Source organism: Astatotilapia calliptera, chromosome 16, assembly GCF_964374335.1.
Source record: "Astatotilapia calliptera chromosome 16, fAstCal68.1, whole genome shotgun sequence".
Taxonomy (NCBI): domain Eukaryota; kingdom Metazoa; phylum Chordata; class Actinopteri; order Cichliformes; family Cichlidae; genus Astatotilapia; species Astatotilapia calliptera.
The window spans coordinates 27,938,918-27,962,399 of record NC_137437.1 but is presented as its reverse complement, the minus strand read 5'-3'; the positions used below and the strand labels follow the sequence as shown (position 1 = coordinate 27,962,399).

General features: G+C 41.4%; 1 protein-coding gene and 1 long non-coding RNA gene across 2 annotated transcripts in view; both read left to right on the top strand.

Annotated features, from left to right (window-relative positions):
- The first annotated feature begins 1,662 nt into the window (after positions 1-1,662).
- On the top strand, positions 1,663-9,182 carry LOC145420939 (uncharacterized). The gene is made up of 2 exons (XR_013902178.1): positions 1,663-1,840; positions 8,938-9,182. It is a non-coding gene; the product is annotated as an uncharacterized LOC145420939 (long non-coding RNA).
- A 5,708-nt stretch (positions 9,183-14,890) lies between these two features.
- The window catches only part of gli2a (GLI family zinc finger 2a), an 81,858-nt gene continuing 73,266 nt past the window's right edge, over positions 14,891-23,482 (top strand). The window contains exon 1 of the mRNA XM_026144175.2: positions 14,891-15,470. The gene's annotated coding sequence lies outside the window, so the exon portion shown is untranslated. The remainder of the gene's footprint in view (positions 15,471-23,482) is intronic.

Sequence of the window (23,482 nt, the reverse complement as noted above, 5' to 3'; positions counted from 1 at the left end):
TTTTTAGAAAGACTGTAAATCCTCTGTCCCTTCTGAATGATATCAGGCAGGGTTACTCTGCAGTTTGATTTAGGTGGATTACTGGACTGGGAGTTGGCGGTGGGTGTGCTGATGGAGGGCCGTCTGTTTGGAAGTGTGTGAGAGATGGTACAGTATTCACTGATGCCATTATGACTGCAGAGTTTAGGACACTGCAGAGATCATGCTGTCTAGACTGGTAGTGCTATAATGGGATTCAGGCAGATTACTGTGATTACACTTGTAGTTGTAAAGCAGGGCAGCTTTCTGGGTAGCCAGAAGGTTCCAGTTTCATTCACTGATGAGCCAGGTTGAATTCCTCAATGGCGAAGGCACATGCTACAAGGAGGACTTCCCTTAAACAATGAAAAAGGTGTTTCTTCAGATAATCAGACTTGTTAGAAAACATTTGATGCATCTTGGCATCTGGTGCCAATGTTTACAGCCTGCTACATAAAACTGTTGTAGCCCCTATAGCTAATCTGCCCCTTCATAATAATTGTACAGTGGGAGAGTATTTTTATTACTCACCTGTATAAACTGTGTTAACACTTAAAGTTTGCATTATTAGGGCTGTAACCTCTTTGAATGGTTCATGGCTGTAGCTGCTAGCTATCTGTTAGGCTTCACCTCAGATAATTAGGACCATGTTTATGCTGTTGGAGCCTTTTGGTGGTGGTTAATTGTTCTAACAGGCCATCAGAATTCTGAGTTCCAGTTTTGCTTAATGAAATTCAAAGATTTTATTTGTATGTTACTTACCAAGTATCTTTGTCTACATGATGCTCTCATACAGTGAATGGATGCACCTTGAAAAATTCATCCAGTTTGCAATTCTAAAATTGTCTATCTTTGATATCATTTATGGTTGCTCCACTTGTGAAAAAATATCAGAATGTCTTCGAAATTGAACTTCTTTAAGCTTCAAATTGTGCTTGTTAAACTTTAATCTTTTTCCTGCATCCTCTATTAGCTGCACATGAATTTTAAGTTCCATGATTGGATCCATAACCACGCCTCCAATATGTTTGAATGTAGATGTTCATTTTTAATACTGCGGTGACCCCTCCCACTCTGTCTACCTTTAATCTTACACCACTGTTTGTTTTCCAGGCACTAGAACTTGAGTTGGAGCTGTGAGGGTCCTCTGCTCACACATCTGAGCAGGGTTCCATAAAGGCATGAAGGACTAAATCTCTGTCTCTGTCTCTCTCAGCCAGGCCTCCTGGATTCCCCTCATTTTATTTTCCATGGTTTGGTTTCCTGCCACAGTCAACGAGCAGCTTGAGGTGGCTCGTGTTTAGATGAATATTCCTACGCAACTAATATTAAGTCAATGTGTTGACATTTTGACTTGCCTCTACGTGTTCTACTGTAACACAATATTCAGTTCCAGCCGGAAAACACAGTGGAAAATATGAGCTCTGGTGAAATATGCTAAGTGTCAATCCAGTCTTCTAAAGCTGTAGGGAAAAAAGTGTCATATAGTTACTTAGGAAACATTTAACAAAGCAATGCAAAAACTTCTTCAGATTATCCACAAAACTTGCTATCAATACCCATTTCATTTGAAATTGTTTCAAAGAGCACCACAGAGGTCCAGTTCCTCAGCGACCCTGAGTCGTTGAGAGGAAGCCTAGCAAACAGCTAGACGCTATAGCTGCCTCTGCCATCATCCAGCTGTTAGCTAAACTTTAAGCTTTAGCAATATCCACAAATAAACTGAGCTGTTATGTCCATAAGCACTAGGTCACTTCTGGACACTGGAGTAATGTCACTGAATTTTCCAGCCCTGGAGGTTGCTGCTTGGATACCATAAGAGGTAAGTGAAATACCCTCTGACCCTTTAAGGCTAAAGTAAACGCAACAGCTAAAGCTAGCGTGAAGCCACTTTCTCACAAACACACACAGACACATGACACTCAGGTGAGCGACTTACAGTGACTCTTGCCAAGCAACGGTCTTAAGATTCCTAAATGAGGTCGTCCAGCTTCCCGTGGCCCTCGTGCATGCTGATTGGACAGCCTGTCGGCAACTACGGCGATGAGGTAAATAGGGTTAGGACAGTGGAAACGGTTAAGTCAGAAATTACATGAAGTTCCAGACGATGCCCCAGACAATGCTCCTGGTCTTAAAGATGTCTGCGGCCCACATGTCAAGTTGTTTGAGGATTTCAAAACTGCCCCTTCACTCTGGCTTCTTGCTTTAAGGGGAATAACTTGCTTGCTTCAAAGCAACTAATTTCTCACTATAAAAGATCTTTTGTTAAAAGAAATACCTGGTAACACACAAAATGCCACATGTAGGTAATGTGATCAGGGGCTTGTGTTTGCTTTGTGTATTCGTATCAGACACCAATACCGCGTGCTTAAGTCACTGCAGGCTGATCTCTCTGCCATCACTCAAAATAATCCCTCAAGATATTTTTTCACCTACATACTTCAAATGGAAATGTTCCCCAAACATCATTAGTTGAATGGCTGTCTGCACAGGTGTACATAAGACTCAAAGCATGGTCATTTGGGCTTTGACTCAGGAGGTTTTAAGTGCGCTCTTGAAGCAAATCCCATTTGTTACTCCATCAGATGCTAAAGGGTGTTTTTACTGCAACTGTTGACAATACAAGGCCTGTTGTCTGTCATCATCACTCGCCCGTCTGAGAATGATACCAGTCACCCAATACTCTGTCACTTTTAAGCTCATCTAATGGTACTTCAAAGCACCTTTACTTAATCACCAAACCTAAAGCGAGAGCCCACAACAAAAGCAGGAAACAGTGGGGAAACTCCCCAACCTCTGACCTTTTCCCTTATGAGACTCCATATGAGGAATTAAAGCTCTCAGATGTGGCACACATGAACCCCTTATTTCTGTCCCCATCCCCCAAACCCAAGCCTGTGAGCTTTGCTTGAATTTAACTGTAACCTCCCTATATGACAAGGGCTGCAGATGGAACCAAGGAGGGGGCAGTCATGGCAACTGGATCATATCTGAGAGAGAACAAGTGGACCTCTGGAGACCACAAGGCACAGATTTCAGAGAGAAGTCAAAGGCATTAAGTCCAAGTCCAATTTCCTTGTCTGTCTGGACACTCGAGGTTCCCAGACGGTTTGGTCATATGGAAAAAACACACGGGTCTTTGATTTGAGAGGAAGCACCAAGCTAGCTACTCATAGAGGTTTACTATGTAATATATCACAAGCTGGTTATAATAAAGGGGGAAAGACATGTCAAAAAGAATAGCCTTGATCATACGTCTGCAGAGTGTTTAGGTACCGCCATTCGGACAGGTGTCTGAGAGCTCTTGCATGAAGTTCAGATTGGAAAAGTAGAAAACTAACAGCACAACTACAGTTTAATGTCAAAGGCTAGCAGTCCCTGTAACAGGAAGATTTTTCTGTAATATGCACAACTCACAAAACAAATTGAAAATATTATCATGAATGTTGTGTAAAGATACTGTTTAACATTTTCTAATATAAATATAATTGATTACAGAGGCCTTTCCAGCAGTGTGTGATGCTTCTATTGCATCAGAAGTGGCTAGTGTCACAGAGATACAGACAAGGTGTGTGTAGGTATCAGTGCTTCGAAATACTGGGCACAATAATTTTCAGTGCCTAGGTCCTGCCTAGGTTCCACTAGAAGTTGCCTAATTCAACAGACATATGGACATGAATCACCACAGTACTCTCACTTATGGTGAACCTTTGTTATAACAGATTATAACAGATTCTTCACCATTTAAGGACGCCAAGAGCAATTTGAAGTGCTTGGCATCTCCTCAGCCAACAGAATGAATTGGATGACTAAAAAAACAATCTATTTTTAAGTAGTCAAAATATGAAATATCTGGGACAAATCATAAAGATGGGCAGAAGAAGAAAAGTCACGAGGCAACCAGAGAACTGAAAGAGTTACAAAAAGGAAGTCAAAAAGCGGCCGATATGGGAGAGCGATGTAGAGATGAGGGAGAGTTTATTCCTCTCCCCTCCTCTGCTGTCCTTTTATTCTCTGATGCTCAGACCACAGATGTGTATCTGGATCTGATCTGCATCTTTTTGGACTGATCCCTCGCCGGAGTTCCTCAAACCAACCCTCTGTGTTTGGGCAAGCTTGAAAGAGCGCTGATAGTATTCAAAGTGTCATGACAAGAGAGTGACGCACACAGCCACAGAGCGTTATCTCGTCATCGGCAGCTGCAAGTGGAGTCCCAACGCATGCCCGCCGTCTCACATTTCTTCAGCAGCGATCCCAAATGCAAGACAGACCATGAAAGGCCCTTCATAGGTCAATGGCTAGGTGATTTATGAGACAGTGAAGTCCTGCACAATGACAACACAGTGTGCCATGTCAGCTGAACAGATGCCTTAGAGGTCCTGAAATATTATCAGTTGCATCTCAGTCATACCCCTGAGCCATGGATACATAGAGAGATAAAATCCCCAAGTCTTGCAGAAAGCCTTAAGAAGCAACCAGCTGATAAATTCATTATGCTAATGTGCCCGTGTGGTTGGTCTAATTTCAAGCAGACTGCTCTAGTCGGAGAACAACAGGATGCAAGTTTAGACCAACCAGGACGTTTTCCTGCTTTATTGTTAGCACAACTATCACCACACAGAATGGAAAAACTCAGCGGATATCTCTGAAAAAAAGGCCTCTGGTAAAGATGTGCCTCACTCATATCAGCACCACAGATCAGTAAGAACTGCGGGGAGGTCTTTCACATACAAGGCAGATGATTGTTCCTTTTACTGCAGTTTTTCTAAGCAGTGTTTGCGCTGGTTAGATACGCACAGAAGTGATTCAGCAATATTATCATTTATTTTGTAATGTTCTATATGTTACTTCTACTTGTTTCTACTTGTATTCTTGGTCATTGTGTATTTTTTAATTCGTTTTGATTCCCTTTTTAATCATTTTTAATTTATCACATTTTAATCACTTTGAATCACTTGGACACTGTTTGTTTTTGGCTTTTTTTGTTTGGTTGGGGTTTTTTTGTTATTTCATGTATTTTTAGTCACTCGATGTGATCATTTTCCATCTCTGCACTTGTTTATTGTCTCTTTGAGCTTATTTTCATCCCCTTTGGGCTGAAAGTGAAGCTGAGCGATCATGTAAGCATTTAGAAATCCATCCATATTAACTTGGGTGCACTCAAAACTAACTTGTTCATACATGTGTAGTCTGACCGTCCCTTAAGGGGGTCAGTGCTGATACCTGTTATGAACAGATGAACAGCCACACTTGACCTCTGTGAGATCAAAGCCATCATTGGTAATAGCTCTTACCCAAACCTAACACTGAAAAAAGACAAGGATCTTTTTGGAAAAACTGTAAAAAGTCATTCAGGGATGTCAGTTACAATTATCATTATGATTAATGCAATCTATCCATCTTTTTTGGCTTATCCAATTCCAGCTGTCCTAAGTCAAGAGGCAGGGTGCATCCTGGACAGGTCACCAGTCAGATGAAGAGAGACATGCTATCCTTCACTGTCATATTCACACCTATACCCACTTTAAACCTAACATGCATGTCTTTAGACTGTGGGAGGAAGTTCAAGTGCCTGCGGAGAACCTACACAGGCACAGGGAGAACATACAAACTCCACAAAGAAAGACCCCAGGGGACACTTGGACTCAAACCCAAGATCTTCTTGTTGTGAGGCACCAATATTATTATATTTTTTTGTCCCTGGGATAGCATGTCTTAGGGGAACAATTTCTAAAGATGAAAAAATACATATTTTTTTATTTAGACAATTTTTATTTTCATTTTTTATAGCTAATTTATTATTTTTGTAATTTTAATACATTTGTCTGACACAGATTTCTCTTGTAAACTAGACATTGAGTCTCAATGGGAGTAGCTGTATAAGTAAAAGTTAAATAAATAAAAAAATATTCTGTATAACACAGGGTTAGGGTTAGATCTCACAGAGGTAAAATCAACCAGGTTATTGATGCCCATCTGAGTTAGGGTTGGGTTTAGTTTTAGCTATCTAATGAATGGGCCAATTTTTCAAAACTAGGACATTTTAAATGAAATCTAATAAAGTTTGGCATTACAGTTATGCTGATAAAAGCTTTTTAATTTACAAAGTATGGAAAAATTCTATAAAAAGGGGGAAAAGTTCAAACTACAGAGGCATGCTGGTCTGGTTGTGGATCTTGGAGAGTTGCAGCAGTGCGTCTCAAACTTTCCATGTACGCCCCACTTCAGAACCTAAAAGATGTCAACCGCCCACACCTCATTAATAACAAAAAAGGAGCAAATACCTTCCAAAAATAAAAATTTTTACTTCATATTTCTCTCCCGATTGTCTACAGCCAAAATTTTGGCAATGACTGAGAATAAAAACACTTATGTGTGTGCATAGAGCAGCAACACAGTTCCAAGATTGGAAAAACAGAAAGTTTTCACACATTCAGAGATGGTGTATAAAAATACTTTTTTAGTAGTTTTATAATTATCTGTTAAAAACCAATAGCATGTTTTTTATGGCCTACAACCATCAAAACATAAAAATCAACTGGCAGATAATTTTCTGAATCAGTGACTGAAACAGCTATTGCAAAAACTGATCACCGATGCCTCCTTGTGTTGACCGCTCATAGTGCAGCTCACACTTGAACACAACCCTTAAGTGAGAACCTAAACCAAGCTACAGCAGTAAAATGACGTTTATTACTTCTATAAAAAACTCTGGCTCCAGCTGTAAACCCTCCTCTAATGTGTGATTTTCCTCTTTACCGTAACAGCAGTGGGACTTTTTACTGGATCATTTGGCGACATCACAGAACTCCCTCACCGATTCCTCCCATGAGAGTGACTGTTCATGTGTGATTAGTGGTCAGCGTGTATGTTGGTGCTCTTTCACAGGCTCTGCACTGCACGCTACCGTGACTCGGGTGGCCAGACCGGGTCGTGATTCACAGAATTAGCTCCACTTACAGTTACAGCTACTGTATCAGCGGCAATCTGTGGTTACCGGTCTGGACCTCAAGTGGCCAGAACTACTTTCTCATGGTGCTCAAAGGGGATGTGAAGGAAAGTCCCAGACAGAGTCATATCCGAAAGTGATTGTTCCTGTGGCAGCTCGCTTAGCATTTGAAGTCTTAAAACATAAAGATGACTTGTCTCCACCTGCTGAACTTGCATGGCCTCAAACAATGACATCTTCTTCACCACTTCTCCCAGTTGAGCCAACAAAATGCCTGGGCCGGATGTTAGAGACCGGGTCCTTTGAGGTTGACCGTGACTCACTGAAATGGGGCAACACCCTCCCTCCCCCGTCTCTCGCTCCCCTCCCACAGCTTTGAAGTGGTGGCAGATTGTGCACAAACAACATAAACCTCCCTGCGACAAACCCTGCGATTTACCACCCAAGGCAAGGAAATGGCCACTAAGACAGATCCATTCAGTTTATAGGGTTGTTTTGTAGCTTTCGTACCTCCGGACGGACTCTCCTTTGTCACAGCCACTTTGAGATCTGTGGTAATGAGGATTCCCAAAGAGGGACTGCGAGAAATGACCTCTCCAGGTGCCTCAATGTAGCTTTGGGACAGTTTTGTCACAGATAAATACACACACTCTCACTGCTGTGCTTGACACCTCCAAAATACTGCAGTTAACTGCTGCTTCTTCAGGTTCAAGGTTCACCCACATGTGAAATCCAGAGCTGATTTACTAACAGTCCCGATAAAGGCTGCAAAGAACTAGATATATTTTCACACCACAATTTTCACTTAAAATTGAGTCAGAAGTATAAACAATTGTGTACCTCTATCAGAAGTATAAGGTGTACTTTGTACTCCACAACAGTTAGTTAACTAACTAAACACTATGGAGTACACCCAAAATAACAAGGACAACATAAACGCTCTAAACTTTACTTCAGCGAAGGAACTGAGTACAGGTAGCGCGTTCCGTCGATCATGCTGTGGCACTGGAAGATTACCAGGTCCGATCCAGCTGTACCTGCGGGTGGGCAATCATTAAGCTCCTGTCTATGCATTCAGGTTTGTGCTTATTGGTTTTTTAAAACAAAAGGAAGAAACACTGACTCGCAAAACTGAAAACATCAGATTTACTTCAAATTTTACAGTGATGATGTATCTCCTGTGCTGGATGACGCACTTGTCTCTTCAGTGTGTTACAGTTCTTTGTTTCTTGTATCTTGCCATGATTCTCAGACCCACTTTTTAACTGCTCTGTTCATGTGCAGCAAGTCTTCAAGCTCAGGTTTTAGAAACCCTCAGTTTAACTACAGCCCATGGGCTCACAAAATATATCAACAATTAGGAAAAGACTATTTTCAGTCTGAATCAGTTGAGACATAGGTTTTGTTTCCAATCTGATGTCAGATTCTACTGATTTTTAACCGAAAACATTGCAACACTTTGGAGGACCACTAGAGGGAAGCACTTTCCTAATTATTCAAGGCACAGTTTCCCTACATATATTGTGACTCACTGAATGCATTACACATTGTGTGTGTGTGTGTGTGTGTGTGTGTGTGTGTGTGTGTGTGTGTGTGTGTGTGTGTGTGTGTGTGTGTGTGTGTGTGTGTGTGTGTGTGTGATACTGGCCAGCTCTTTTTGCTTCTAAAAACCCATCATCAAATGTTCCAGTAAAAGAAAGAAAACTAAACATCCACATTAAGGGCTGAATATTTAAACATAGGTCAAAAGGTCAAGGTCATGTGATACTGTGTTATATGGTTTTAAAACAGTATTATTTTAATTTAGTCCTACTAATCTAATCTAATTTCTTCTATCATAAGCAAAATGATCAGAGTAAGAAACTATTTTAAAATACATGTTAAATATGTGTTATTTTTAATTTCTTTTTCTCAGCTTATTTGCATCATTAGTGTGTTTATAATAACCTGAATCTTCCGACTGTGCACAGATGACGCTGGAGGAGGTCCAGTGACTGAAGGAGGAGCTCAGCGATGGCAGATAAGAGGACAAAGCAGCCCCTGTACTCCAGCAGAGGGCTGCCTCACTTAAAGCCAGTACCTCATGAAGTCCACCTTGTTTTATGGAGCTGGGAGGATTGAACATGTCACATGTTGCACAGATTTTAATGCCCTCTCTGTTAGTGAAGGCAATAAACTGATTTTAAATGCAACATTAAACTCTGTTCAAAGCAAACCTTTCTATTTGCTTTCATTTTCGTGAACTATGCTGAATATTCTGTACAGATGTGTCTGTTGAAAATGGGCTTCAGTGATAGCAGAAAAGAGAGGAGACCACACTTTAAATATCTGAACAATTACACTTTTTCTGTTCTTCAGATTGCATGTAACACACTTAGTTTGGATGAGACAAATAAGAGACACTTTTGTTATCCCGAAATTTGATAAATTCATTGTTAAAGGAGACAAAACCCCATGTGAAACAGGATAAAGTAGAAGAGTTAAATAAATTAAAACACAATATGACAAAACAAAAGAGCTCATTAACGTAAAATGACTCATTTTATTCTAAAATAAAAGGTGAACAACAAATAAATGCAATAAAATGATTCAGAATAATGTAATATAAAACAATATAGTCTAGCCCTATAGGGATTAGATTTTTTAGTGTTTTGCCCATGAACTAAAACCAGTTTAGCTCATTGGTTCAGCTACCAGTTTTATCAACTATCAATAAGAAGAGACAACACGTATGATGTTATGTAAAGGTAAGATTTGTGCATTTGGGCTGAATTCAGCCCACAAAACAAGAAACAGACATAAAAAGTGAGTCTATTTGTTCATGTTCAGTGACACAAATTGTCCGTGGACAGATACTTTCTAACTGATGCATTTCAACAACGTATAATGTGCTGTCCAGAGAAAGCACCATGGTTCACGTAACCACGGTAGCCAAGAAAACAGACCTTTAAAAGGAGTGGCAACTGTGATGAATCTCTAAACCTAACCACATTGTTACAGCGCGTAATCCGAACCAAGTAATTTTTAAAGGCTACACCAAGCAACATATGTTTACCATTAAAAAAGTTATTCATCTTTCAAAATTAATAACATATTAAAAATAATAATAATAAAGGATGAATGAAAATCGGTCAAATGTGTGACTCAACCCCCTACGAACTTTTGGCCATTAAAAAGTGAAAAATATTTTGGGCACATAAACACAAAATAGTTCATATGTGACTGAATAGATGAGAAGTCATGTTCAGGGAGATGAAAAAATGTATGTTCAGAGATACAAATCAATAGATTTAACTATAACTATTTGAAAACTGCTGTGAGACTGCGCTGGTTTGTTGTGTTGCAGACATGTACTCCCTGTGTCATGCCACTTGGAACCACAGGGTGGTGCAGTGAGTCATGGCAGTGTTAGTCAAGCATCCTTTAACTCAGCACTGGGACAGAATTTATGCTGCTTTAATACTGAGCTGACGGGTAACCATTAGAAACCTTTTTTCAAATAATAATTTTAAAACAATTATTATTATTCTTTAATAATGAAATTTTAACTTTGATACGACATAGATTTCTAAATATTTGTATATTTATCAGACAATGTGTTTTAGCCACAACCTTTACTGTGTATTTAAAAAACATTAACTTGACTTGTTTCACAGATCTTAGGCTTATTACTTCATTATGTAAAACAATGCAGAAAAGTTGACGTAATGATGAATAATCTTAAATATATAATGCTGCAAAACATCTCGGAGTGATTTTTTTCTAACAGTGAAATCAAAATAGCAGCATGATTGAGCAATGGATCACCGACCTGCCAAGTTATCAGTAAGAAGTATGCTATAAAGACAAACGCTGAGTTTCTATTACGCAGACACTGACCGTCAGATCAAACTGAAATCCACCAGATTGGCCAACAATTTCATTTAAAGCAACATGTGACCTATAAACACGGGCAAATAATAAGCTGCACCATCACGGGCTGCAGGGGTCATCACTAAAGAATGCATGAGCTAATACGATCAAACTATGATCTTGTGGTCAGACTTTGAATCCTTTGCATGTCTTCACCTCACCTCCTTCCTTTTATACTTGTTCCCTCTTTGATTCTCTGTCCAAAAGCTTTGGTGTTCGATCTCTGCCGTTACATTCTTCTGCTGTAATCAGGGGAAAAAAACACTCATTAAAATTCCTGCCTGTGAGAGTGTAGTAGCACAGGAGAGAGGCCTGACACTGGCATTCACCCTCTTTTGAGGACACATACAGGCACAGAGGACGCTCATGTGCACAGGCTGGTTTTCACAGTGGCCACTCAGGCATGATGCAGGCGCAAAGAGAGAATGCCACAAAAGGTGGCACCTTGAGCCCCAAAACTAGCTAGGCCTGACAGCCCTCCTGTGACTCCGTCTCTCCTGGTTCTCTTTGCTCTGGAGCTGAACATGTGCGGCCAGGGTTACCTGGGATGTCCATTGTTAGTGCTTGTTTCTCTCACACATGAATGGCAGGGCAGGATCACGAAAACATGCTAAAAGGCCTCTTTTATGGACTGTGTGTGTGTGTGTGTGTGTGTGTGTGTGTGTGTGTGTGTGTGTGTGTGTGTGTGTGTGTGTGTGTGTGTGTGTGTGTGTGTGTGTGTGTGTGAGTGTGAGGGGGCTCTGTGATTGACAGGTCCTCAAAAAACAAGAAATCCTCGCAGGGATGAAAAGCCGATGAAGAATGAATGCATCTGTGAGTCGGTGTCTAACATCACCAGTCATTCAGCTTTGAGTCTCTGTTTACTCAACTGCTATATAGTTATAAAACTGAGTTTGTGGCTTATTGTTGGGCAGCACTGCAAGTTTCAGTCATTATGCAGCTGTACTGTTTATAAGGCTGCAGAAACCTGCAGTCAGCTCACAGTCAAGAAGTCACCACGATGAGTGATTGCATCCTGGTATTTAGTTGTTTTTTAATACACAGCAATGGCGGCTCAAAAATCTTGCAATGGCTCCCAGAAGTTAGCACCATATGCAACCCATGCCATAGAGATAGTGACACAGAAGTTTAAAATGCACTTTTAAAAAATGTTTAATGTTAATGTTTAATTAATGAAATCAAATTCACTTGTAGATTTTGGGCATGATAGTTGATGCCAGATTAGGTTAGCAAACATAATAATAACCAGGAGCATATAATTAATTGTGAATTAATTTATGTTAATATTATTTCATCTAACATTTTGGAATCAGTAAAAAAAAAGCTTCAAAATCTGACCTTGTTTTGTTGACCAAGTTAAATATTCGCTTGTAGACACACTTATCATCATGTTAGTTATCACGGGATTACTTAAACCACCATGAAAAAAACTGGCAGGTAGGTAATAAATCATTTTTAAATATTTATTCTGTTATATTAATGAAAGCAGCCGGATTTCTCACTGTAATGATCAGCTCAACTATGTCAAAACTGCAGTTAAAGGTTTGTTAACACTTGCAGTTAATGTTAGAGCTTTAATATTTTATTAATTTATATACAGAGATCTAACTACATGCACTTCACTTTGGCATTACCAACTATTGTATTGCAATGTTTTTATTCACGACTAATTCCTGAAAGAAGAGCTCTGCCTCCCTATATTCACATATTCCAAATCCCTGCACAGCACTTCCGGGAACTATCTGAAATCTATATGAACCACATGACAATCCCGCATTCTGGACCCCACTGAAGCAACTCTTCTCATTTGAGGGTCTCTGTGTGGAACCATTTTGACAGAAAACAGAATAAAAGATAGTCAACAGTGAGATAAAATCGCTTTAGATTTTCTTCGAGAAAACTAGACAACCATTCCTGAAGACCACTTACAGAAATTGCAAGAAAGCTACCTAAGAGAGTTCAGGCTGTGTTGTAAAGGCGGTCATACTAAATATTGACTTTCAGGCTCATTAGGATTGTACACACTCTGTTTTTGCCTCGTATGCTGTGTTTGCACACGTTTCAAAGTGGAAACATATACAAACATATAAGCATGCGATAAACTGCTGGACTTATTTTCCATTTTCTGAGTGAAATATGAAGAAATGAGTGACAGCTCAAGACATTTGTGCAGTGTTGTATGTGACTGTGTCATGAGTGGGGACAGCTCATTGGTAAACTGGTATTTATGTAACACTTTTCTACTCTTACTATCCACTCAGACTTCACACACGCGCTGCACTTCAAGTACTTTTTAACTGCCACTCACATTCTGACGCAAAGCATGCATCAGGAGCTTTGGGGTTCAGTATCTTGCTTGGGGACATTTCCAAATGCAGACTGGTGGAGACAGGGAACAACTCACTTGATGGTCTGCACAGACTGCAGAGAGGACATGAAAACTCAGTTATTATTATATTTTATTTGAAAGGGGAAACTGATGAGTTTATATATATAATTTCTGTTTTCTGTTTTCACACATTCACTGCAACACCCAGCTTTTTAAAAACAGGACTTTTAGTAATGTTGACAAGGCCGATGCTGATGGATCGAGTGTTCTTCAGACTTTAACCTGCAAGATACCTGGTATAAAGTCTGTGCACTGATGTGTGAATAAAGCAGCTAATAACCTGTTTCATTAAGCGCTCCATCAGGCAGCTTCACCTAAACCACACAGGCACTTACTGTAGTAAGACTATGTCCTGCCTGTGAAAAAGGACTACTGATTCTCCTGAAATTGTCCATGCTCCATGTGTGAAAGAGTCAGAATGCACAGAGCTCTGCAGCTTCTGGTAAGCCTGTGTTAAACGCAAATTCACTTAAGACCGGAAGGTGAGGAGGCGAGCTGGAACACGGTTCTCATTTTCTTTTGCATTATGTTGATGGTCAGGTGCTGCATGGTGTGAACTTGGGGAAAGGATGCCACGTTGGCATCCTTTCCCCAAGTTCCCACTGGGAAGTTCCACTGGGAAGCACTAGGTCCTGCATTCATGTTTCTGTAAATCTAAAATTTTTAGAGACCTTGTGACACCTGCATGGGAGCCATGTTCCTCTTTTTTTAACAAATAAGATGCTGCCTTGGCATTTTGTGGCTGATAAAGTCAGTAAATCAGCTTCACCATGAGGCACTTCAGCATTAAAGTGGTGCTCACATGGAAAAACATCTGCTGGGGTATATATTCTAAGATTGAGGCCTTCAACTTTGGTTACTATGGGTATTTTTTATTTATTTATTTTATCATGAATCTGTACTTAAGCAGGATTTAGAGTTCATTCTTTTTACTCTTCAACTAAATTCAGATTTGATTAAAAGTAAACTTCGCGCACTTGTGCAGAGTGGACCTGGCTTCCCTCAGTTTCTGTCTCCTCTTTCCACATCGTCACTTTCCTTAAAAAAGAACATCTAATATTTTGAAAAAAGAACCACAAAATGAGCCTTTGAACGCTCTGCCACTGCCTGGGTTATGTGAGGTGAAATCTACTGTACATGCATCACATCATAAATGCCGTTTGTCCGCACCGTGCTGCCCCCGCTGCACCGCTCAATAAAAGGTTCCAACCAAGATGAAAAAGCCTACATGGAAGTAAACAAAGCATGAATTATGAAGATTGCCTGTTGTCTACTTTTTAAATCAACAAGCTGTGACTGGAACTACAGGCTGTGTATGTATCTGTTGCTGAATGCGCGTTTGGTTTGTTCATGATAAAAGAGCGCTTTGATAATGTGTCCACCCACTCAAAGAAATCACTGCTCCCAAAAGGGAAAATTACCAGGCGCTTATTTCTTTTCCAACATCAGCGCTTCAGCTGATGCAGATTTGCGCATTTTAAGCGTGAAGTCTAAACCCGGCTCAGATAGACACGCTTAAAGATGAAGCCTGTGAAAAACCGGGCAATAACTGAAACTTAAGCTAACTTTTTCCCCCTGCTTTCTGCAACTGCTGGATTGAGTTAGCCCGGCCCATCTGGTGCAGCAAATGGCCCAACTCACCAGGGAGCACGGGGAGTGAGAGGAGGGATGGTGAGGGGGGGAAGAGAGACAGAGAGAGAGAGAAGGAGGGGGGTCGGATTGAAAACAGATCAGCAGTCTGAAGATCTCAACAGCACCGCATGTCTCTGCAACAACTGCCGTGAGACGCACACAAACCGCGTTTGCTTCCAAACTTTTACGCGCATCAAGGAAGAAACTTAAGCATGAGGTTAGTTAGCTGAGAGCGCGCACAGCACAGCACGCACGCACAAGCGCACCTCTTCAGGAAGATGGATTGTAAGAAAAAGTTAGACACTGCGCTCTGAATCGGGAGACGAAAGAGAGAGAGCGATCGAGAGAGAGAGAGGAGTGTAATGTCGCGCAAACTTTGCGGCTTTCCAAACTTTTCTTAACTCGGTTCATGGAGTTTTGCGTCCAGCCTGGAGAGCGTCGCTCAGTGCTGGTGCCAGCTCGGTTCTAGTTTACGGGAATCTCGACTCCTGGCACAGTCCTCAACCCCCCACCCCCGGCAAAAACACGGAGCTGGAAGAGCTTCGAGGAGAAAAAGAGACGTCAGTGAAGGTAGGAGAAGTTCGTGCAGATGCTAACTGGAGTCGCTTTAATGTTGCTGGGTTTTTTTTCCCTCTCTTGTGTTAGAAAGTGTTTCACTGCTGTTCCTCCTCCTCCTCCTCTTCTTCCTCTGTTTCGGCTGCCTTGCGTGTCAGCGGCAGATGAAGCTTTTAGGGCAGCTTCACATCTCATTTGCACTTTGAACTTATCTGACACAGGAATCCAAAAAATTTTTGCTCCTGCAACTTGATCCATATGGGAAGAGATGTGATCAGAATACCCGGCGCCAATCCTCCTGCTTCACTTTTCACAGTTTAGCACTAACGTACCCAAAGTCGACTGTATTTTTATCTTCTTTTCATTTGTTTCATTTCAAGCAAAAATAACCTTTGATATATATTTTTTTCCTGCTTCATTGTAGTTATTCTGATGTCAGCCACACGCTCCACTTTTTTAATCCTGTAATGGTACAAAGGAGCAAAAATCAAACAGTGAGCTGAGGAATGGTGGACACATCAGTGCCTTGGACTGTGGGAGATGTGTACTTATTGTTGAAAGATTCAAAGTTTACTGTTTGCTCTGCAGCCTGAGCAGTCAACAAACACTTCACGCCTTTGTGGGGCCCTTTAGCAGCTATATTTGCTGTTGGCTTTCCCTCCTATCTAACAGGCGCTGCTAATGATCTCCAAAGTCATGGGTGGACTTTTATGAGTCCCCCTTTTTTCTTACTTGCTTTGGCCTAAATGTTAGTGGGAAAGAAGCCCCGTCTTTGGTGGGAATTTTTCTAAGTCACATTTGAAAATCTGCTTTATTATTATTATTTATTTATTTGTATGTTAATGAGACACAGATTTAGGAAAATTGGGATTTTTTTTGGACTTTAAGGCCAAAATGAAGCTTTTTCTAAAGAATTTTTTGATTTTTTTAAAGGTTCAGATGATGGCAGCATTTGTGATCCTTTTTTAAAAACTGAGAAGGTTCATGTGTGTTTTTTTGCTGCACATGATGACACTGGCGGTCAGGGCTGAGGTGATTTGCATGAGAAGAAAAAAGAAAAAGTTTTAGTGCGTTTGGCCATTGTGAGGAATGAAGAGTTCCAACAGTTCAGGCCTATGGAGAGTGAAAGGAGGGAAGAATGGATGAGCCTATTCAGCTCATTCAGCCTCAGTTTGGGGGCTCCGCTCTGTGCCGTTCATAGACCCTATAGTGGCCATGTCACTTTCATCTCTGCAGCCCCCGTGTGCTGCTGAAGCCCCCCATTTCACACAGGCCCTATTTTATTGATCTGCTTCTTGTTTTTTGTTTTGTTTTGTTTTGTGTGTGTGTGTGTGTGTGTGTGTGTGTGTGTGTGTGTGTGTGTGTGATATCTCCCCCACAGCACATCTATCTAAACACGTGTGTGTGTGTGTGTGTGTGTGTGTGTGTGTGTGTGTGTGTGTGTGTGTGTGTGTGTGTGTGTGTGTGTGTGTGTGTGTGTGTGTCTTTTTTGGAAGTCTGCAGAAAATTTAATGAACCACATACTGGTAAAGGAGTCAATGTGTGTGTGTGTGTGTGTGCGTAGGTGTGTGTGTTGGAAGAAGAAGAAGAGGAGGAGGGGGTACTTTTCTTTTTTCTTTTTTCTTTTTTTTAAAGCAAATACCGATGAAGTCTAGCGTACAGGGGCAGAAAGGAGGGTTTGGAGGGTGAAGTGACTCTGAGGAGGGGGAGGAGCACCCCTATACCACCACCACCCTCCTCCTCCTCCTTCTCCAACACCACAACTGCTCACTCCTGCTGAGTAAACTCAAAAGTTGAAAGACAGAGAGAGAATGCCTCTCACAGTCTGCACTGTACCAATGAAGCCATTCAGCGGCCTGTCACCTCGTGATGGCATAAAGTGCAGCCAGCGTCGGGATGCAGTAGCTGTGGGGGGTGTGTGTGTGTGTGTGGGGCTTCTGAGGCCTCTGTGGTTGAGCGGAAAAATGTTTGCACTGGAATTTAGCTGCTGTGGATGAAGGATAGCTGCTGCTTGCTCCCTTAAGTGCCGTGTAAACCCCTGAACTGCTGCAGGGAGCGTCAGACAACACTTTGCAGACATACTGATGAGCACTTGGCCATCAAATCTTTGAATATGTGCCTTCAATCACTTCAGTTAGTTGATTGTAATCCAGATTATAATCCAGAAAGTGTACAGAACCTCCAGAAGATGAATGCGTGGATGCTTGGCTGTTGGTGGTAGATCGGCAGAAGAAAAATAAATAATGAAAAAGCAATTTAGGCTGACAATCTGACTCCATTTAGGCTACAATTTTTAGAATAGCCATGGGAATTGGGACATGGAAAAAAAAATAGGTGTCCAATTCATCTTTATGTTTATTATGCCTTTTGTCCCCCCCGATCTGCACTGAAAAAAAACAAGTGCAGGGAGTTCCAGGGAAAGGCTGTATTGTGAGTGTTAATAAATCAATACTTCAATACATGTCACATTTTCTAAAATGACAATATTTCAAAAATGTTGTTTTTCGCTGTTACAGCATATGATATGTAATAACAGTATGCTGATCAAACAGGCACTAGACACCTCTTTTGGAAAGTTATGTGGATTAGAAAACTCAATTCCAAGGCTGTGGAGGCACCAATAAAAAGAGTCAAGAGGAATCTGGCGATATTAGCTAATCGACACAAAACAATTACTTGATTTTATTTTATTTTTAAAAGCAGATGAAAATACAAAAGTGAGCTAAATGATTATATTAAAGGATTATGAAAAATAGTTGAGAACGACACCCATATATTCAGAGTGTGTGTGTGTTTTTGCTCCTGTTTTCACTGAGCTGGCCTCAGACTGTCATTTCAGTCTGTAACTGCATCTTTGGGCCTTTTTCATCTTCTTCTTCTTCTTTCCTCTCTCTCCTCCTCCTCCCTTCATTTTCTTTTGAAAAACTTAAACATTACTGGCAGAGGAGCAGAAGCATGTGCACGCCTGAGCGTCGTGGACATGGTAGTGAGAGAGTCTGTGTGCGAGAGCGGGAGTCGATCTTGATGAGTCGGTCGTGAAAGGCCTGTTAACTCCTGCCTGCCTGTTGCTTTATTACCGTTCGAGTTTGTAGTGAGCCAAAATGAGCCTCGGGCTACCGGGAAATGTCCTCCAGGCTCCTGACAGGCAGTCCGTCACCAGCTGCAGCTCTTTTCCCTGACTGATGAACTAAATGTAAATAGAAAACCGTGAGTCATGTTGTCCCTGCTCAGCTTTGCAAAGTTGTTTTTCAGACATTAATTTTGGACCGAGTCAGGGTGAGATAGTTTCAGTTCAAGTTCAAATTTTTAAATTGAACTTTAGGCCCAAGAACCTAAAATTTAAGAGCTGAAGCTAAAACCTAATCTGCTGCAGACAACATCCTTCCTTCTAAAACTTTTATTTCTTGTTGATCTCATTGACCAAAGGGTGTTTTAAACCATCTTGGCTTGAGCTGAACTAAACAGTGATTAGATTTAAGCTTTTAGGGAGAGGTGAAAGCACACTACTGTAGGTGCGCTAAGGTGCACAAAAAAGATTGAATCTTTAAAGAGAAAATTGATTTGATTGATTGATTTTCATTATGATTGGAAGACAAATCTAAGTGAAATTTTAATATTTGAATAATCGACCAGTCTGAGCGTAAAGCAGGAAATACTCAGCTTCAGATGCATTCACACTCCATGTGCTTTAGGTGAGTGATCTGCCTGAACAGAGCGTGGAGGAGGCAGCACGCATGATGCTCTGTAAGGTTCTGGAGAAGCTCGGTTTGAAACCAGCTTTTAGTTATCCTGCTAAAATCTTCTCTGAGCACGCCTTAAAACCTGAAGCGACCGTCTCTGTGAGAGTCCCATAACTGACAACTTAAGATTACTTTCTGTTTTAATTTGTTTTCACTTCAGGCTGTGGTGTCTCAGGATTTTTGTCCATTCTGAGTCTTTAATGGTTTTTTTTTATGCCATTTCTACTTATATATTTTCTTTGAGTTCTTCTGCTTATCATATCGACGTGGCTGTTATGGTTTTATTTCTCCCTCTTTTTCACGCTGTGTGGTGTGCTTTTTAAAAAAAGGGTTTTGACTTGAAATTTGAGGGGTCAAAAAGATCAGGAAACTCACAATTCTGTCTTCACGTCTGTCACGGCCATTGTGCTTTTTTAAAAATATAGAAAACGTGATATCATCAGTTTCATTATCAGTTTCTCTTTCTCTTTTAAAAGACAAAAAAACATAATTGTTAAATATTCACATTATTGAGGGGATGATAAGTGCGATCACACACCCCTTACAGAGCAAGATGTGTGTTTGTGTGTTAGTATAGGTTTGTATGCAGGGATTAAATATATAACGACTGATTTTCACCATCACAAAAAAATGCTGTAAAATAATTAATTTTGTTTGTTTTATTTCAATTTGCTGAACCCGAAGTTAATGATTATGATTTAGAAAATAAAACATAATGAAATGTGTAGCTCAAAGCTGACATGTGGACCAAGTGAGAAATATCTGATATTGTATTAATGAAATCTGTTAGACACTCTGATTTGGTGATGATGAGACTCACTGTGAGACCCGCAGCACACAGACAGACGGGGTGGGGAGGTGTGCTGAGGACTAAAATGTGCAGGGATGAATTGATGAGACTTTAATGGGCGTTTAGAGCGGCAGTAAAAGGCGGCGTGCAACCGCCATCTTTCACAGTCAGCCTGCACTTCAGACGGAGGGGAAAGTGTGCGAGCGAAAGAGAGAGATGGCCGCTTACATTCATGTGTAGAGCCCTTCACTCAATCCCGTCTCCTTTGCTTCTGGCATGGCGGGCGGCGCAGGACAATCCCCGCTTGTTTTAACACTTGTTGTTTCTCTCCCCTCGAGGCGTCCCGTTCAATTCTGACTCAAGTGCGTGAGGTTAAAGAGGCTCACATCATATCCGGGCTGGGCTTCGTCCTCTTTACACTAGAGCGGGTACGAGTGGCCACTCGAATCCCGGCACAGAAACAGAGGTCACGCCACATTCAAAAGGAGCACACATGGCCTGTGAGAACACATGTGAAAATGCAGGATAATGTAGTTTTAACAAGCCGTTTTAAGGGCTGTGCAGTAAAATAACTGACAAGCTCATTACAGGCCGATTGACCTCGTCAATCACTGCAGCCTTTCTCCTTCATCTTCAACACGATTGCGGCGGAAATAAGTTGTTTCAGGGAAACTGAGCCAAACTGAGGGTCTAACGATCGCCTTCCTCTGTCATGTAATTCTACCTCAGCCAGCTCGAGACTCTCCAAAGAGGGAGGAAAACTTAAACACATCCACTCTTGTATACACTGTACTTGGTGTGATGCACGATGTGTCATCAGCAGCAGCGGTGGACAAACACACAGCCCGGTCAAACTCTTCACAGACGCTTCTCCACTGACTCATCTCAAGCCTGGTTTCCCAAAAGTGTTTCAGGTCTAACATCATCATTGTCTATCAGCTTACAAAGGAACAATGGTGGTCACAGAGCGGGGGTCTTGCGGGGAAACCCTACCCAGGTCACCACAGGTCAGTTCATTTGCAGGAAGGGAGGGAGGGGGGGTGGGGTGGTGAAACTTATTCTATTATCTCACCGCAAGATAAACTCTGTGGACAAAGGAAAGTGACAGGTTGGATGTTTTTTTTAAGCCGAACACTGAATATTTTTAATTTAGTCCTGTGACTAAGTGATGAAGTGTTTGTCTCTGGCTTGGACCGTTAGAAAAATGGTAGATTACCAGACATTATTAGCCTGTATCAGCTACAAGCAATAACCTCAAGAGCTGAAAAATAAAACCAACATGGAAACAGCAACAGGTGCAGTTCCTTTAACATCCACTTGAGGCTCCAGCAGTCTGTTAGTGCCCATAGACGTCCATGTGATGTCCAACTTCACATGAGAGCAACAAATTATTTTCCGTCTCTATAGCTAATTTTCCCCTTCGCAACAGCTTTAATTGTGTGATATTTTTAACTCACCTGTTTAAATTGTTTTGCATATTTTGCATCATTAGGAGGCGTGGTCTCTTTGACTGACAGATGGCTGTAGTTGATAGCTGTCTGCTAGGCTTCACCTCGTCCCTGACCTGGACCTCTGGATTGTGTTTATGCTGCCTGAGCCTTTTGACGCATTTTTAATGAAATTATCGGACCAATAATATGGCTGCTGTGCGGTTATTTGTACTAACTGATATCAAAGAAGTCCAAGCTCCAGTGAAATTCTAGAATTTTATTAAACTGTGTCTGTATGCTCCCATACAGTCTACAGAGGCAGACTGCAAAGCATTTCAGCGATGATCAGGTGAAAACTTACCACTTCATTCAGATATGGTCACTTCCTGTTGTAGCTAGCATTTATAGATGTAAACAGAAAGTTGGCACCTAAACTGCACTGCACTCTTCTGCACATGTAGCCCTTACAGAGAATCAGCTTCAGATATTGTCCACAGTTGCTTTTTATTAAATGTAGCACACAGCACAGAGAAATAGTCGACCTTTGACCTGTTCACACTTTAGGAAATAGTTTTTTTTACACGGGCACAATCAAATGTTGTCAAGGTGTTTAATATCCAGACTAAAATTGGACATTTGCATTCTCATATTGTGCGTATTGTAAATAAAAAAAGGTTAAAGATTGAACTTCACATCTTTAGACTAAGTCGAACTGTCTTCCCAAAATATTTGAGTCTGTAGAAAGTGATGATGGTGTCCTGTTTATTGTGAACAAATGGAAACCACATGGGAAGGCAGAGTAATGTTTCCAAGCTCATGCATGCTTTCTTCAGTCCATGTTGCCCCCCTGACTGGCTGTGGAATCAGCTGTTAGTGCCATTGATGAGGAGGATTTCTGATTTCCCTTCACTGTATCATTGTCACTTCCTCATTAAACACCCAGCAGGCTTTTTTCTGTGTGGTGGAGAGCTGTGAGATAGACTGACACAGGCTAACAGACAATGCAGTATTGTCTGTGTTGTTTGCCGTTGGCCCTAATCTGATGCAGAGGCAGAGATCGGGGTTTGCGCAGAGGCCACTCGCAGCAAAATGCAGCCATCGTGCTCAAAGAGAGAGAGGAGGGGGATCTGTTTGTGCTCCTAACTCTGGGGTTTGTGTTGGGAAGGGGAGAGGGCAGGGAGTTTGTAAGTTGTGATTTACACCAGGCCCTCCCATAGCTACAAAGTCAACGCAGCCTTAAGGGCAGGGCAGCTGGGCTCCTTTTCTTACATTTCCATATGATGGGAAATATTAGATTCCACATCACGCTGACTCAGTGCCAGGCCACAGTCTCCTCTCAGATAGAAGCCGGAGACAAGAGTCGGAGCTCAGAGTTGAGCTAGGATATAGAGACATGTGGTTGTCTTCAGCAAGTTCCTCCAAACCTTCCCCCTCCTCCCTCATGGCGTTTCTGTTGCTGCCATCCTCTCCTCTCTCTCTGTGGCTTGGGTCCAAAAAGAGGTCTGCTTGTGTTTTGTAATCAGCTCATTAGAGAGAAAGTAGGATGAAAACCTCGCCGTGTTATCTTCAGGGCCCATTTTTGTTCTAATTTGTTTCACATGCAAAACTTCTGTAATGTCAGGCTGCTCTGAGCGTGAACTCGGTAATGCCAAAACATGGTCGCAGGGCAGCAGTGGATTCCAGGGTGAAAAAATTCAGGTGAAGACGGCAGAAAAAGGTTGTTTAACAGCAAAGCGCATGTTACCTTTCATATGGGCCTGACATAAGAAGGTCACGCTCTAGGTTAAAGAATGCAGCTTCATTAAAGTGGTTTTTCTAACACTAAATCTAATCCTTGCATTTAGAGGACAGTGCCATTTGGCTCACCTTGAGCTACACATTTAGTACTTTTAGAGTTTGTAGCAGCCACATAAAAGCACACGGGAAAAGGGACGGTCTACCATTTCTACACATAAGGATCAATCGAGAACCACAGCTCAGCTTCTCAGCTTCTTGGAAAGTTTTGAGGCTCTTTCTGGAGCAGAAGAGATGTCTGAGTAACTAACTGAAAGTCTGCAATACAAACTG